The sequence below is a fragment of the Pteronotus mesoamericanus genome, unplaced genomic scaffold (genome assembly GCF_021234165.1).
Source record: "Pteronotus mesoamericanus isolate MK-2021 breed Mesoamerican mustached bat unplaced genomic scaffold, CSHL_Meso_final contig_657, whole genome shotgun sequence".
In the NCBI taxonomy this organism is placed as follows: Eukaryota; Metazoa; Chordata; class Mammalia; order Chiroptera; family Mormoopidae; genus Pteronotus; species Pteronotus mesoamericanus.
The window spans coordinates 21,866,790-21,880,441 of NW_026555229.1; the positions used below are offsets into that span (position 1 = coordinate 21,866,790).

Sequence of the window (13,652 nt, forward strand, 5' to 3'; positions counted from 1 at the left end):
TCTCACATGCCCCCTACGGGGGACCTGGCTGGCAACCCAGGCACGCGCCCTGACTGGGAACTGCATGGGAGACCTTTCGGTTCTCAGGCCAGTGCACAGCCCACTGAGCCGCGCCAGCCAGGGCTTGAGGCAGCACCCTTATATTGCATTTTCTACTATAAACAGCTTTTTCCACTAAGGAAATCTGTTGGTCATACACAATAAGGGGAAGATATTGTGACATTCATACACCTGACGTTTCCTGCAATATGGCTGAGAATTTGTTCTTGTAATTTTGCAGGAAGCCCACAAATTTTCTAAAACGTGCTTCAAAAACAGCACACGTTCCCCAGCAGACCCTAAGTAAGCTGAACCTGTTGTCATTTTCTTCAGCAGAGAGCCTTTAACTTTCCTTCCTTGGCAAATGTGCCCCTCTAGGTCCCTCTGCTGTGTGGCCTCCCTGTTCTAGGCCCGACTCTGAGCTTCCAAGCTTTGCTGCATAAAGTGGCTGCTTGTTCACTTCTCTCCGTTTGCTTCCCCACAACCCTTGTCCCAAAGCCTGTCTGCTCTCTTCCAGCCTCCCTCGCAGCCCTCAGCAGGCAGCCTGTGCTTGACGCCCAGGAAGGGGAGGGGCGGGAAGTCCCTTCCAACACCTGCCTTTGCCCTCAGACTCTGCAGCTCTGTTTCCCACGGCTTCCTTTGCTCCGATTTCTGAGAAAAATCACCGTGCTCTGGGCGACCTTCCTCCTGGATTTCCATCATTTTCTTTTCCTCTCCACCTTCTCTGCTTTGTTCACAAAAGCGATTGTTATGCCATTTAAAAAGGAAAGATTTCCCCTCCCTCCTGTTCCTCCCTGTGTGTACTCTTTCGTCCCCTGCCTTCCGGTCCTTGCCAGACGTCTTGGACTAGGGGTCTATCATCCCTGCCTCAGTGCCCAGGTGTCCCTTCAGCTTTCAGAACCTGGCTTCTCTCCCCACCATCCTACTGAAAACTCTTCTCTAGAAGGTCATGAAGCCTCTTGTTTGTCAAATGCAGCGACCTTTTCTCTATTCTAATTCCTGAGGCTGGAGACTCTGACATTGTTTATTACCATGTCCTTGAGGCTCAGCGTCACCCCCCCCCCCCCCCCCGCTGCCGGGCTTCCAGAACACCCTTTTCATCTGCTGTCTTTTTGACCAATCTTTTTCTCCTCCTTACGTAGTTTTTCTTTTTCTTTCCCTCTCCTGTGGCTTCAAATAGTAGCTTCAACAGAGAGAACTAACTCCCTCAGGTTTCTCCCCAGCTCTGGGCGATCAGATCTCAGACCAGCATTTCCCGGGCTGGCTGCATGTGGCCTCCGAAGCCCAGGATATCCGCGCGCCTGATCGATAGGCACCATCTCCTCTTACCTAGTTCCTCTTCTGGGGGCCCTGTTGTTAATCACACCACCAGCATTCAGAACTCTCTGGCTTCTGAGTCTGTCTTCCACCCCAGATTCCAACACTGGCAAACTGAGCATCCCGCTCACCCTGTTTCACTCCTCTCTGTCCCATTCCCCCAGCTACTTTGGTTTTAGGTTCTTGTCTCTTTAATTGGTTTCTCTGTCCCTGTTTCTAATTCTACCCTAATTTGCCCCACAGACCTTCCAGGTTAAGTGATACCTCCGGCACTTGCCAGCTCAAAACCTTTCCATAGCTCTCTACTGGTAGTGGACTGAAGTATACAGACCCATAATTTGCCGTTCAAGAGGCAGAAAAAGGAAGCTGGAATTATGTCTTCTACAGGTAGTTTGGGAAACACCTGCAATAAAAGCCGAACGAAACTAACTGTCAACAAAACTACGCTGTCCCTACAATTCAGTCCAAGGGTTCTAAGAAAAAAGAACTTTAAAAAAAAAAGTGGATACCGTTTTCCCCCATGAAATATATCTCAGAACTCAGAAATTTTTCTCAGAAATAAACATAAGGAGAATAATTTAATCTCTGTGCCAAAGAGCATGAATCAGCTCCTTAACAGTGACAATGCTATCTGCCGCATTTGAGGACATATGTTTTTCTCAAGCATAGTGCAACGGAAAGAGGATTTGATGAGGAAATCAAGAGCTTTATTTGCTAATTCCAGGCCGAGATGGTCTGGCTTTTGCTAAGCCACTTAGAACCTCCCGGCGTTTGTTTCCACATCTGCAGACTGTGGGGGCGGGACTCTGCCGGTGGCTGGCTGCACACTGTAGTCAGTCACCTGGGGAGAGTGCGTCAACAGCGCCAGGTCCACACTCTCCTCCTGGGAGTGCTCTGGTCGGTCTGGGGTGGGCCCAGACAGCGGAGTCTTCCAAGAGCTCCTCTGATAATTCTAACGTGGAGCCAGGGCCGAGAACCACCGGACTGGCATCGAATGCCTTTTCAGCTTTAACAACGTCATTTTGGGATTGGCTCCTTCTCCCAGGGACAAGATAATTTTCATTTGAATGTACTTAGCACCTTCCACCTCATATTATAATAGCAGTGGCTGTTGCCTCTCCATCTGTCCTGTGCTGTGGGTTCCTCAGACACAGAAAGTCTCATTCATCGTTGTGCGCTTCTTGTTCCTCGGTTGGTGGTTCTGACGTTAGGTTCATTACATGGAGTGAACAGTTAATAATAAGTCTTCCCCAGACAAGCCCCTCTTCCCTTAACAAAATCAGCTACAACTCAAACCAAACACAAACGCCTAACTCTGGGTTCTTGTTAACTTGTGGGTGAGCAGCTTTGCAGCTGAGGTTCAGGAAGGGGAAGCTGAGGTACGCAGCAGCTTTTAAAATATTTTCCCGTGTTGGTTGAACCACTGTTCTTACATAATAATGTGGTGTTTCATCTACAGTTGTGTTAAATACGTGTTTGAGAACGTGTGCTGAATTTTAAAGGCGAATGACTGTTGCCATTTAAACTCGATTTATTGAGGAGTCCCTGAGCAAATAATGCTGCTCTGGGAAGATGGGGATTGCTGGAAATTTCTATCCCAGGAATGGCTGTGAGGATAAAATATACCAGCGATTGTGAAAGAGGTGGTTGGTGAGGGGAAGCTATATAAGGTACTATTTTATTCTTCAGGGCCCATGGGGAAGCTGTATGCACACCGTGCCATAGTTATGCAAAGAGACTCAGAATAATACTATGAGTTGTTTTACTGAATGAAGTCTCCGTCCAGGCTTTAAAAAATCTAATTAAACTGAGTAAGACAGTCTTCCTATTGAAGTTGAGGTGTCCAATACAACTACGAAATGCCCTTTGACGGTGCTATGGTTCTTCAACGTATGACTTTTAAAAAGCTTTACCACTTTTCAAAAGTTGCTGTTTTATGGTCCTTCAAAATGTATTTTTTAAATTTATTTTTAGACACAAGGGAAGGCGGGGAGAAAGAGGAAACATCAGTGCGGTTGCCTCTTGAGTGCCCCCTACTGGGGGCGTGGCCTGCACAGCAGGCCCATGTCCTCACCGGGACTTGAACCGGTAACCCTTGGGATCACAGGCCAGCACTGAGTCCTGAGCCGCACCAGCCTGGATTGGTTCATGAAATAAATCTGAAGTATGAAAAATGCAAGGGGACGTTCCACTGGGAAAACACAAGTTCTCCAGCTGGACAAATTTGACATACGGGGTTTTAGCAAACGGCCAAATGCCCGACTGGTGATATTTACAAAAATAAAATATAAAAAATACATCACCAGAGAACATTTTCTTTAGAACTTGGGCTCTGGGAATTCTCCTGGCAATATTTTTTCCATGGCTGTAATTTATTCTCTGCTTTAAATTTACAATTTAGAGAACGGTAACCATCTCTAAGTTAGGAAATAGTAGAAGAGAGCTTTTATTAAAAAAAAAATACTTCGTTTTATTGAGATACAATTGGCATAAAACTCCACGGCTTTTCATCATGCATATACATATATGTATACATGTATTACAGATTAGAAATATTCACACAGGCGCCGTCTCAAAGGTTTAAAAAAAAGACATTGTAAAAATACATAAAAATTAGCCTATGACAAACAACCTAATAAACATGCATCTTCCTGGTGTTTCAAACTGAGAAAAATGAAGCCGACTCTGCAAATAAGTAGTCATTTGGGAGACGTGAGACTCGAGGGCTGACATCTCACTCAAGTGAGTCTGTTGCAGAGAAGGGGAAGAGGGAGTCGCACAGCGCCCAAGAGCTCGCCCCCCTCGCGTCCCCCCGGGCCCCCGGCCGCGCAGTCTGCGTGTGTTCCAGCCCGCGTCCTCCCGGCGTCCCCCGCACGCCCCCAGGGCCGCAGCCCCCGCTCGCCCGCCGCCTCACAATCAGGGCCGGGCGCCGGAGTGACGTCACCGCTCCACGGCCCGCGTCCCGCGCCAGGAAAGAAGTGGCCGCCCATTGGCTGCGCCGCCACAGCCTCGGGGCCAATGATAGTGCGGCGTGCGGCGGGGTCCCGCCTTGACGTCGCGCTGCCTGCCGTGGGGTTGATTTGGCTCCGGGGCCGCTCACCGCCGCCATTGCGATCCCGCAGCTCCCGAGGTCGTCCCCCCTGCTCTTTCCCCCCCACCCCCCGGCGCCCCCCCGCCTCCGCGCCCGCTCCCCGCCCCTCTGCCCCCGCCCGCGACAGCCGGGAGCCGCGCGCGGGCCCGCGGAGACCATGTCCTGACTGAGAGGAGAGGGCGGAGGCGGCGCGGGGGGGAGGCGGAGAGGGGCCGGGCTCGGCTCGTCGCCGCGGGCTGCTCGGTAGTCGCCGCCGCCGCCGCCGCCGCCGCCGGGCGCCGAGGACTGGACGTGGAGGAGAAGCAGGAGCTGGAGGAGGAGCCGCCGCCGCCAGGTAAGCGGGCCTCGGGAGGGCGGCCCACCGCAGGCCCCCCGCAGCCCCGCCGCGGCCTGCTCGGCCCCGGACGGCCAGGCTGCCGGGTCTACCCCTGTACGGCAGGCGCGGGGAGGCGCGGGGCAGCGCGGGAAACGGGGTTGGCCTGCCACCGCCGCGCTTCCATTTTGGGCTTTCCCGGTGCGGGACAGGCCCGGCCCGTGGGAGGTGGGTCCGCCCGGCTTGTTTACCGACTGTCGATCAGCCGCGGCTGGACGCGCCGCCCGCCCTGCCACCTCTCTTCCGCCAGATTCTCCCCTTCCCCCAGCATCTCTTCCTGCCACCTCCGGGGGGTGGGGGGATGTGAGGGGGTTTCGCTCCCACTCTGCGGTAGGCCCTAAAATACTTGGTCCGTCGTCACGAGTTGGTGCTGGTCTCCGAACTTGTGTTTCTGTCTCCTGGCCTCCTCCTGTCTGCCCCTCCCGCGGTAGCCTCAGTGGCTGCCATTTCTGTCTTAAAATAAAGGGGGCGACGGGGGCGGGGCGGAGGACCTGGCACCAGTGGAAGGATTGTCTACCCTTCTCGCTCCCAATAACGATTGCTTCTGCAAGGATTTGTTATTTTCTTCGGGATAGCTTGGTGTGGGTATTTCACAGACAAAAGGACTGTAATGAATACTTGGATTAGGCGCAAGGGACAGGCAGTTTAGGTTCAGCCTGGAAGTTTGAGCTGGCCCATTATCTTTGAGATGCACGGGTGTTTTGAAACTCTCCTGCTGAGAATTTTGAATTTCAGTCATTTGGTTTCCTTTTTCTTTAAGTTCGTAGACGATCAGGGTAAACGCTGTCCCCTCCACCCACTGTGTTGGTCTGTATGATTTACGATGGTGTCGGTGGATTTAATGTACAAAAATGTAGAAACACAGTCGAAGAGAAATCTGGAGCTCCTAGATGTGTTGTATAATGAATGGTCTTTCTATTAGTGGTCCTTTTTAAGTTGCTTCTTTTTCACTTGGATGACCTTTAAGGGTACCCCTCTTTGGAGCAAACATGGGTGACTCAGTGTGCCAGCCATAAGCCAGGGGAACCCATAAGGAATTTTGATCTTGGCTTCTGCCATAGGCCTTCGGAAAGTCACCTAAACTGTGTTTGAAAAATAAAGCTGGATCTCTTCTCCTTGTTCTTGTTACTGATTGAAAGAGGTACTTTTAAAGAAATGTAGAACCTTATTTCTCTTTGGTTTTTATGTCCTATGAGAGGACACCTCCTTATACTGATATTTTATGACATTTTTTTATTGGCGTATTAGGGGACTAAGAAGACAGTAATGACATTATAGTCTTTTGGAGAGGCTATTACTTGTCACTGAGCATCGAGACACCCATTTATTTACTCTTGAAGTGTGTTTGGGTTAATATGATGAACTCATTCACTGTAGTAGATTTTAAGCGTATGGCCTTGGCCCAGCTCTGCACTCTGATCAGGGTTATGGCATAGCACATATAAAGTCAGGGTCAGCCTGGTTTTGGAACTCACGAACTAGTGCATTTGAGGTGAATTGCCTCATGTGTAATTGATATAGTGAGAGCTGTTTATCATGCTTTATACTTACCCTGCTTTATAATAAATGGAAATTTTGAATTAGTGGGAGTTGCAAAAGTAGACCGCATTGTTTAACTTGATCCACTTATTTTTTGAGGATTACTGTTCATGTCCCTCTTCACCCAGTAATTACCTCTTGTACCTGGGCTTTAAACACATTTTCCCCAGAGATGTGTTGTTTCATTTGGAATGTTTGGTCTCTGCTTATTCTTTAGACAAACAAGATCTTGCACATCTTAACATTCTCACTTGGTCACATCACAAGATAAAAACTCTCAGAACACTCCTTATAACATGCAGAATAAAGTTTAAATTTCTTGGTGTGGTGGTCAAGTTTCCCGATAATCTGGCCCTGATCCATTCTTCAGATTTAACTCTTATTTCTGACCTTTGTGATTCCTTAGTTCCAGCCAGATGAATTTGTTACTGTGAACTGCCACCAGTGGGCCTTTCTTTCTGCCCTCCTTTCTGTTTTAAACTCTCATCCGCTTGCATTCATGGGTGTGCTTTACTCTGGGCCCAGTTGATCCCTGTCTTCTGAGAAGCCGCTTTGATGACTTCACCCCAAGGGATCCATTCACTCCCTTCTTGTGTAGGACTCTGTCATCTTTTTTTTCCCCCTTAGCATATGCCAGCTTGGATTTCAATTTATCTTTTTTAAGTCTTTATTCTGCTTCCCTGCTAGATTTTTAAGATCTCTGAGGAATGGGTATGAACCCTAAACCCTGTGTCTGGAAAGGCCATATTCAGCCCTGATGATATGCATTCCTAGTTTGACTAAGTATTTTTGGTTATGGAGGTATTGTAGGATATGCAGTTTGTACTCTTCTAAGTATGGGAGTTTCTGGGACTTTGATGATTTATGAGACAACATATTTAAAGTTATGGCTGTCTGTAAAAAGACTTTTTGGGTCATTGTGTTTATATCTATTATTAGCACAGTTTGCTTTCTATAGAGGATGTTTGACGTTTTGATAGTGATGATGTTTTATCCTTCAAATAAAAAACAAGTATTGCAGCCCCATAGTTGAGGTTTGAGTCTGGGGCAAGTTCGGTTAGAGTTTGGGGCTATTCCTTCCTTTTGAGTTTGGCACCAGTGGCACTCAGGGTGGTCATGCTGTATTTGTAGTGTATGGGTGACGTTTAGCATCATGGGAAGGGGGAAATGATATGTAGTCTCAGTTTGCCTACTTAACCTCAGATGTTGGCAGCATGTGTCATTGATCACGAGGCAGATGAGGCTCTGGAGAACGTGATTCACTGCTACCTGTCAACACTGTTGGGAGAAAACACAAACACGCTGGTCCATAGTGTCCTGGTACATCATGGACAATATATGTAATTATGGAGTCCACAGGGTGGATGCTGATGTAGTTGGAAAATAGGGGTGTGTGTTTCTGTTGTGTTGCTTGTGAGTAAAAGGCTTGGCATTTTATGGATATATAGTCTCTTAGCAGTAAACCTTCTTGATTGCATGTATGTGGAAACTGTCCTCTTCCTCCAGTTCATCAAAATATTTTTTTCCCTTGAAATTGACTGATTTTTAGGAAGTACTTTACGTAACTTTATTTAAGCTTCAGAAACCTTTTCAGCATAATTGAAGCTAAGGTTAGTCAGTTAATAAACTTTCCAGAAATGCTAGACATTTTAACATAGTCTACTTGTATTTGTTAAAGGTACTTTCATAGAATTAGACCAGTAAATTCATCACTTGAGAAATTTGGATGTTAACATTCTTTGGTTTTTGGGAGGGCAGTATTTTGGTTAAGATGAAAATTTTTTTTAAAGATAGTTTATTTTATTTTTTTAGACGGGGAAGGGAGGGAGAAAGACGGAAAGAAACATCAATGTGTGGTTGCCTCTTGTGCGCCCCCAACTGGGGACCTGGTCTGCAACCCAGGCATGTGCCCTGACTGGGACTTGAACTGGCGACTCTTTGATTCACAGAATGGCAGTCAACCTACTGAGCCACACCAGCCGGGACATGATGAAATTTTTGACAAGAGCCATCAGTTTGAATTTTAAAATGAAGGCTGGTCTGATAAATTGAATAGAAAGTTGATAATTTTTCAGCTGTTTAGTGAACTTGAACTTTTTAGTAATAAAAAAACTAATATTCTGTATTTTTTATAGTTCATGTTATTGAGGACAAACTGTCCCACCCCCTCCTCTACCAACACAACACAATTTTGTTTTTTCCCCCCACCCGTTAGTAAGTCAAATTTTTATGTGGATTGAATTCACATAAGTAAAAATAATTTGGATAGATAAGGCATTATTGGAAATCATTTGTGTATTGTGGGGAAGGGAAAAATTCCTCTTTCCCCTCTCTGTTTCTTTTGGCTGGCCGAATAATGAAATCAATAGGAGGTAGGTTGACAGGAGAAAATAAAATTTAATTTCGTGCGCATGGGAACCCCACATACATGAGAAAGTTAGAGACCCCACATGCATGAGAGGTTCAGAGATAGAAAGGGGGGTTGGGGTACAGTACAAGACGTCCTGAGCTCAGGTTGAGGTTGGGTGCCTGGGGGATTCAAACCGTTGTTGCAGGATGAGAAGAGTAGACCTTTGACAAATAGAAGTTTGCCTTTACCTGTGGATCGGTTAGAAGAAGTTATTGCTGATAATTTTTTACGGACAAGGCTTCTAATTCAAAAGTTTCTAGGTACTTAAGGGTTGGGACAGAGGCTGAGCCTGAAGCTAAAATTGCTTTTAGCCACAGGAATATGCACTGAGGCACATCTTGCGGTGACACATTTTGGACCCCTACAGCATCTTTTCCATTTTTTCTTATTTTTAAAAATAACAGCTCCGTTGAGGTTTAATTCATTACCATGAAATTCATCTTTTCAAGTGTACACTTGTGTGACCAGCACCGCTATCCAGGACATTTTCGTCACCCTAAAAAGAGACTCTATACTCATTGGCAGTCATTTCTTCCTTTGCCTGAGTTCCTGGCAACCACGAATCTACTTTCTTCTATAGGTTAATATTCCATTGTGTTGATTGATTGATTGATGGGTGAATATTTAGGTGGTTTCCGGTTTTTCTCTTATGAAATTTGTGTACAAGTTTTTGTGTAGACATAAGTTTTCACTTCTCTTGGATAGACACCTAGGAGTGGAATTTCCGGGTCACACGGTTACTCTGTGTTTAACCTTTGGAACCGCCAGCCTGTTTTCCAGAGTGGTTGCTGCATTCACATTTCTACTAGCGATGAATGAGGGTTCCATTTCTTTGCACCCTCTAGTCAGCACTTGCCATTGTCAGTCTTCAGTGGTATCGCTGTGCTGTGAAGTTGTGTCTCCTAGGTTTTATTTGCCTTTTCTTCATGGTATCGAACATCTTTTTTTTTTTTTGGCCATTTTTATGTCTTCTTTAGAGAAATGTCCATACTGATCCTTTGTCCATTTTTCATTTGGGTTATTTGTCTTTGTTGTTGAGTTGTGCAAGTTCTTTATATATTCTGGATACAAGTCAGGTAAATGTTTTGCAAATATTTTCTCTTGTTTTGTGAGTTCTATTTTCACTTTCTTGAGGTGGCTTTTGAAGCACAAAAGGTTTAAATGTTGATATAGTCCAATTTATTTGTGTTTGTTTTCTTTTGTCATTTATGCTTTTGGTGCCATCTTTAAGAAATCATTGTCTAATCCATGGTCAGGAAGATGCACATCTGTGTTTTCGTCAAAGAATTTTAGCTCTTATATTCAGGTTTATAATAATTCTGAGTTGTTTTGTATATAGTATGAGATATAAAAATACAGGCCCAAAAAACTTTTTTAGAGACAGCCATAATTTCAAATATTTTGTCTCATAAATTATCAAAATCCCAGAAACTGCATATTCTCTGTAACCAAAATTTTTTGGCAAACTAGATATGCATATCTTCATTGTAGAATAAGTGATAGATGGTTTCTATAGATACAAGGTTTAGGGTTCATACCCATTTCTCAGAGGTCTTAAAAAATCTAACAGAGAAGCAGAATAAAGACATAAAAGGTAAACTGAAATCCACACCAGCAGATGCTGAGAAAAAGAGGAGCAGCCTGTGCAGAAAGTCGGGGGGCTGGAAATGAGGAAGGGATGAGCCTCTTCAGTGTGGGTGGCTCGTCTTTGCAGATGGGAAGAGAGAAAAGTCCCCCCAACACGTGTGTGTGTGTGGGGGGGGGATATATTTTTGTATTGAGTTGAAATCTGAGGGGGCATTGTTTTAATAGAAAGTCATTCAGCAAATTAATAATTACTTGGTACCTACTGTGTGATCTGAGATTGGTTAGGATTTTCAACAAGTAGATTATGAAAAACGCAGTCACAAAAGTTACTGAAATCATGCCCTGCCTGGTGTGGCTCAGTGGATTGAGTGCCGGCCTGCGAACTGAAAGATCGCCAGTTCGATTCCCAGACAGGGCACACCCCTAGGTTGCAGCCCAGGTCCCCAGTTCGGGGTGTGCAAGATGCATCCGAATGTCTTGCACATCAATGTTTCTCTCCCTCTCTCCTTCCCTCCCTCCCCTCTCTCTAAAAACAAATAATCTTTAAAAAAAGAAAAGAGCTACTGAAATTGAAACATTTAGTAATGAGTGTTTGGCATTTGAGAAAGTAACTGTACTAGATGTTGAGGTAACTCTGTGAACAGGATGGTCTGTCACTTGTACTTACATTCTAGTGTGGAGAGATGTCAATGAGCAAGTAAGAGAAAGCAAGCCAGGCAGCGGTGGGCGTGCCAGCGGTGAAGGGGGGCGGCGTGGTGGGGGAGGGCTCGGATGGCCAGGAAAGATCTGCGGAGGTGCTCTTTGAACCTAGGTCTCTGTGACGGTGGCCACGTTGAAATCTGTGGAAAGAGCACTCTCGGCAGAGGAGACAAAACTCTTAAGGTGAGGATGAGCTTGCTGTGCAAGGAACAGAACAAACCCCACTTTTGTATAAAGATTTGCAAGAAAGACTGGGGAATTTTAAATTTATTCCGAGTGGATTGGGAAGCCATTAGAGGATTTCAAGTCCTTGTGTGGGGATTTGCTACATATTTGTGAGGACTCACCTGGCTTCTTTGGAAGGCTGTGAAAGTATTTCTGTCAGTTGTAAGGTTTATTGTGTGATGTGGATGTATTTTTCCCTAGAACTGTTTGAAAGTTGTTTGTGGACCTGATACCCCTTTATCCCTAAATATTTCAGTGTGTATTTCATAAACAAGGACTTTCTCTTACATAACCACAGCACAATGATCAAAATAAGGAAATTACCATTGTCTAATACTGTTATGTAATTTTTAATCAGTTTCTGCACATCTTATTCAAATTTTGTCAGTTGTCTCATTAATAATTTTTTTATTTTTAAAAAGATTGTATTTATTTATATTTTAGAGTGAGGGGAAGAGAGAGAGGGAGAGAAACATCAGTGTGTGAGAGATACATCAATTGGTTACCCCTCACACACCCCGCAACCCAGGCAGGTGCCCTGACTGGAATAGAATATGCGACCTTTCAGTTTGCAAGGCTGGCACCCAGTCCACTGAGCCACACCAGCCTAGGCCCATTAATGTTTTTTATGAAGACAAAAGAAAATCTCATCATGCGTTGCAGTCAGTTACTGTGTTTTTAATAATCTCCTTTAATTGGAACAGTACAGTATTTTTTTGTTTTTCATGATACCGATTTTTTGAAGAATATAGTACTAATTTGTAGAAAGTCTCAGTGTAGTATGTCTGATGTTTTCTCATGATTAGAGGTAGAATATGCACTTTTTTGGCAAGAAGACCACGGAAGCGATATTGTATTCTTAGTACAACACATAGAGAGACAGGTGGTGTGGCTGGTTACTGGCGTGGGTAACTTTGGTCGAGGTGTCCACTGGGCTTTGTACCGTACCAGTTATTGTTGAGGGACACTTGGAGACTATTGAAATATCCTGTTAATTCTCAAGCTTTGCCCACCCGCTTTAACTCTCGTCAATGATGATTTCCTGAATCTGTTGTGAAGACTGCTGAGGGTGATTTTCTAACCCAGTTATTTTTTGTTTCCCATTTATTGGTTGGATTCCACTCTAAGGAGGCGCTTTCTCATCCTATTTATTTGTGTATTTATTTGTATCTATGTAGACATGGGTTTTTATACTGTTATTTTTTATGTAAAAGTTCAAGTTGATTCAGATTTGGCCAGCTGGGAACGCTTCACCCTAATTTCTATGTCCTTTTTCTTCTTAATCTAAGATTGTTAGGTGTGAATATATTGTAAACTGGGTAGTTTTTTTTTTTAAAGATTTTATTGTTAGGGAGGGGGAAGGGGGAAAGAGGGAGAGAAATATTGATGTGAGGGAGAAACATCAATCTTGTACAGGTCCCAACTGGGGACTGAGCCCTCATTCGAGGCATGTGCTCTTGACTGGATATTGAACTGGTGGCCTTTCGCTTCGCAGAATGACGTCCAACTGAGCTACACCAGTCAGGGCAAGTTGGGTATTTTTTAGAGCATTTTAGGTTCACGTTAAGAGTTCCTCTGTCCTTTTTAAAACTCCCCACCATTCTCTGAGAACTGATTTTTTTAAGAAAATGTTTTCTGTATATTAGTGATTTAAAAACTGTTGAGAAGATTTTAAAAAATAGACTTTTTTTTTTGGTAGAGCATAGGTTCATAGCAAAATTGAGCAGAAAGCAGAGTTCTCATATCCCCTGCCCCCTAATTTGCATAAACTCTTCCACTATCAACATCCCAAAAAAGAATGGGTGACCCTGCCATGGTATGCCTTTATCAACCAGAGTCTAGTTTACATTAAGGTTCCCTCGTGTTGTACATTGTATGGGTTTTGATAAATGTATAGTGACAGGTAACCAGCACTACAGTGCCGTATAGAATAGCTTCATTGCCTTAAAAAAGCCTCTGTGCTCTGCCAGTTGATCCTTTCCTGCCGTCAACCCTGACGTCAGCTGATCTTTTTATTGTCTCCATAGTTTTGCGTTTTCTGGAATGTCATATAGTTGGAATCATACTGTATATAACCATTTCAGGTTGGTTTCTTTTGTGTAATAATACTGCATTTAAGGTTCTTCTGTGTTTTTTCATGGCTTGATAGCTCATTTCCTTAATGAATGGTACTTAATTGTCTCAATGTACTACAATTTATCCATTCACCTACTGAAGGACATCTTGGTTGCTTTCAAATGTTGCCAGTTACGGATAAAGCTGCTGTAAAAATCTGTGTGCAGGCTTCTTTGTGGACATAATTTTTCAGCTCCTTTGGGTAAATACCAAGGTGCACAATTGCTGGATCTTATGGTAAGAGCATGTTTAGTTTT

At 44.6% G+C, this 13,652-nt stretch overlaps 1 protein-coding gene across 3 annotated transcripts in view; it reads left to right on the forward strand.

The window, feature by feature from the left end:
* The first annotated feature begins 4,489 nt into the window (after window positions 1-4,489).
* Window positions 4,490-13,652, forward strand: part of ZRANB1 (zinc finger RANBP2-type containing 1) — a 50,294-nt gene continuing 41,131 nt past the window's right edge. For all 3 annotated transcript variants that reach the window (XM_054581680.1, XM_054581678.1, XM_054581679.1), the window contains exon 1: window positions 4,490-4,781. The gene's annotated coding sequence lies outside the window, so the exon portion shown is untranslated. The remainder of the gene's footprint in view (window positions 4,782-13,652) is intronic.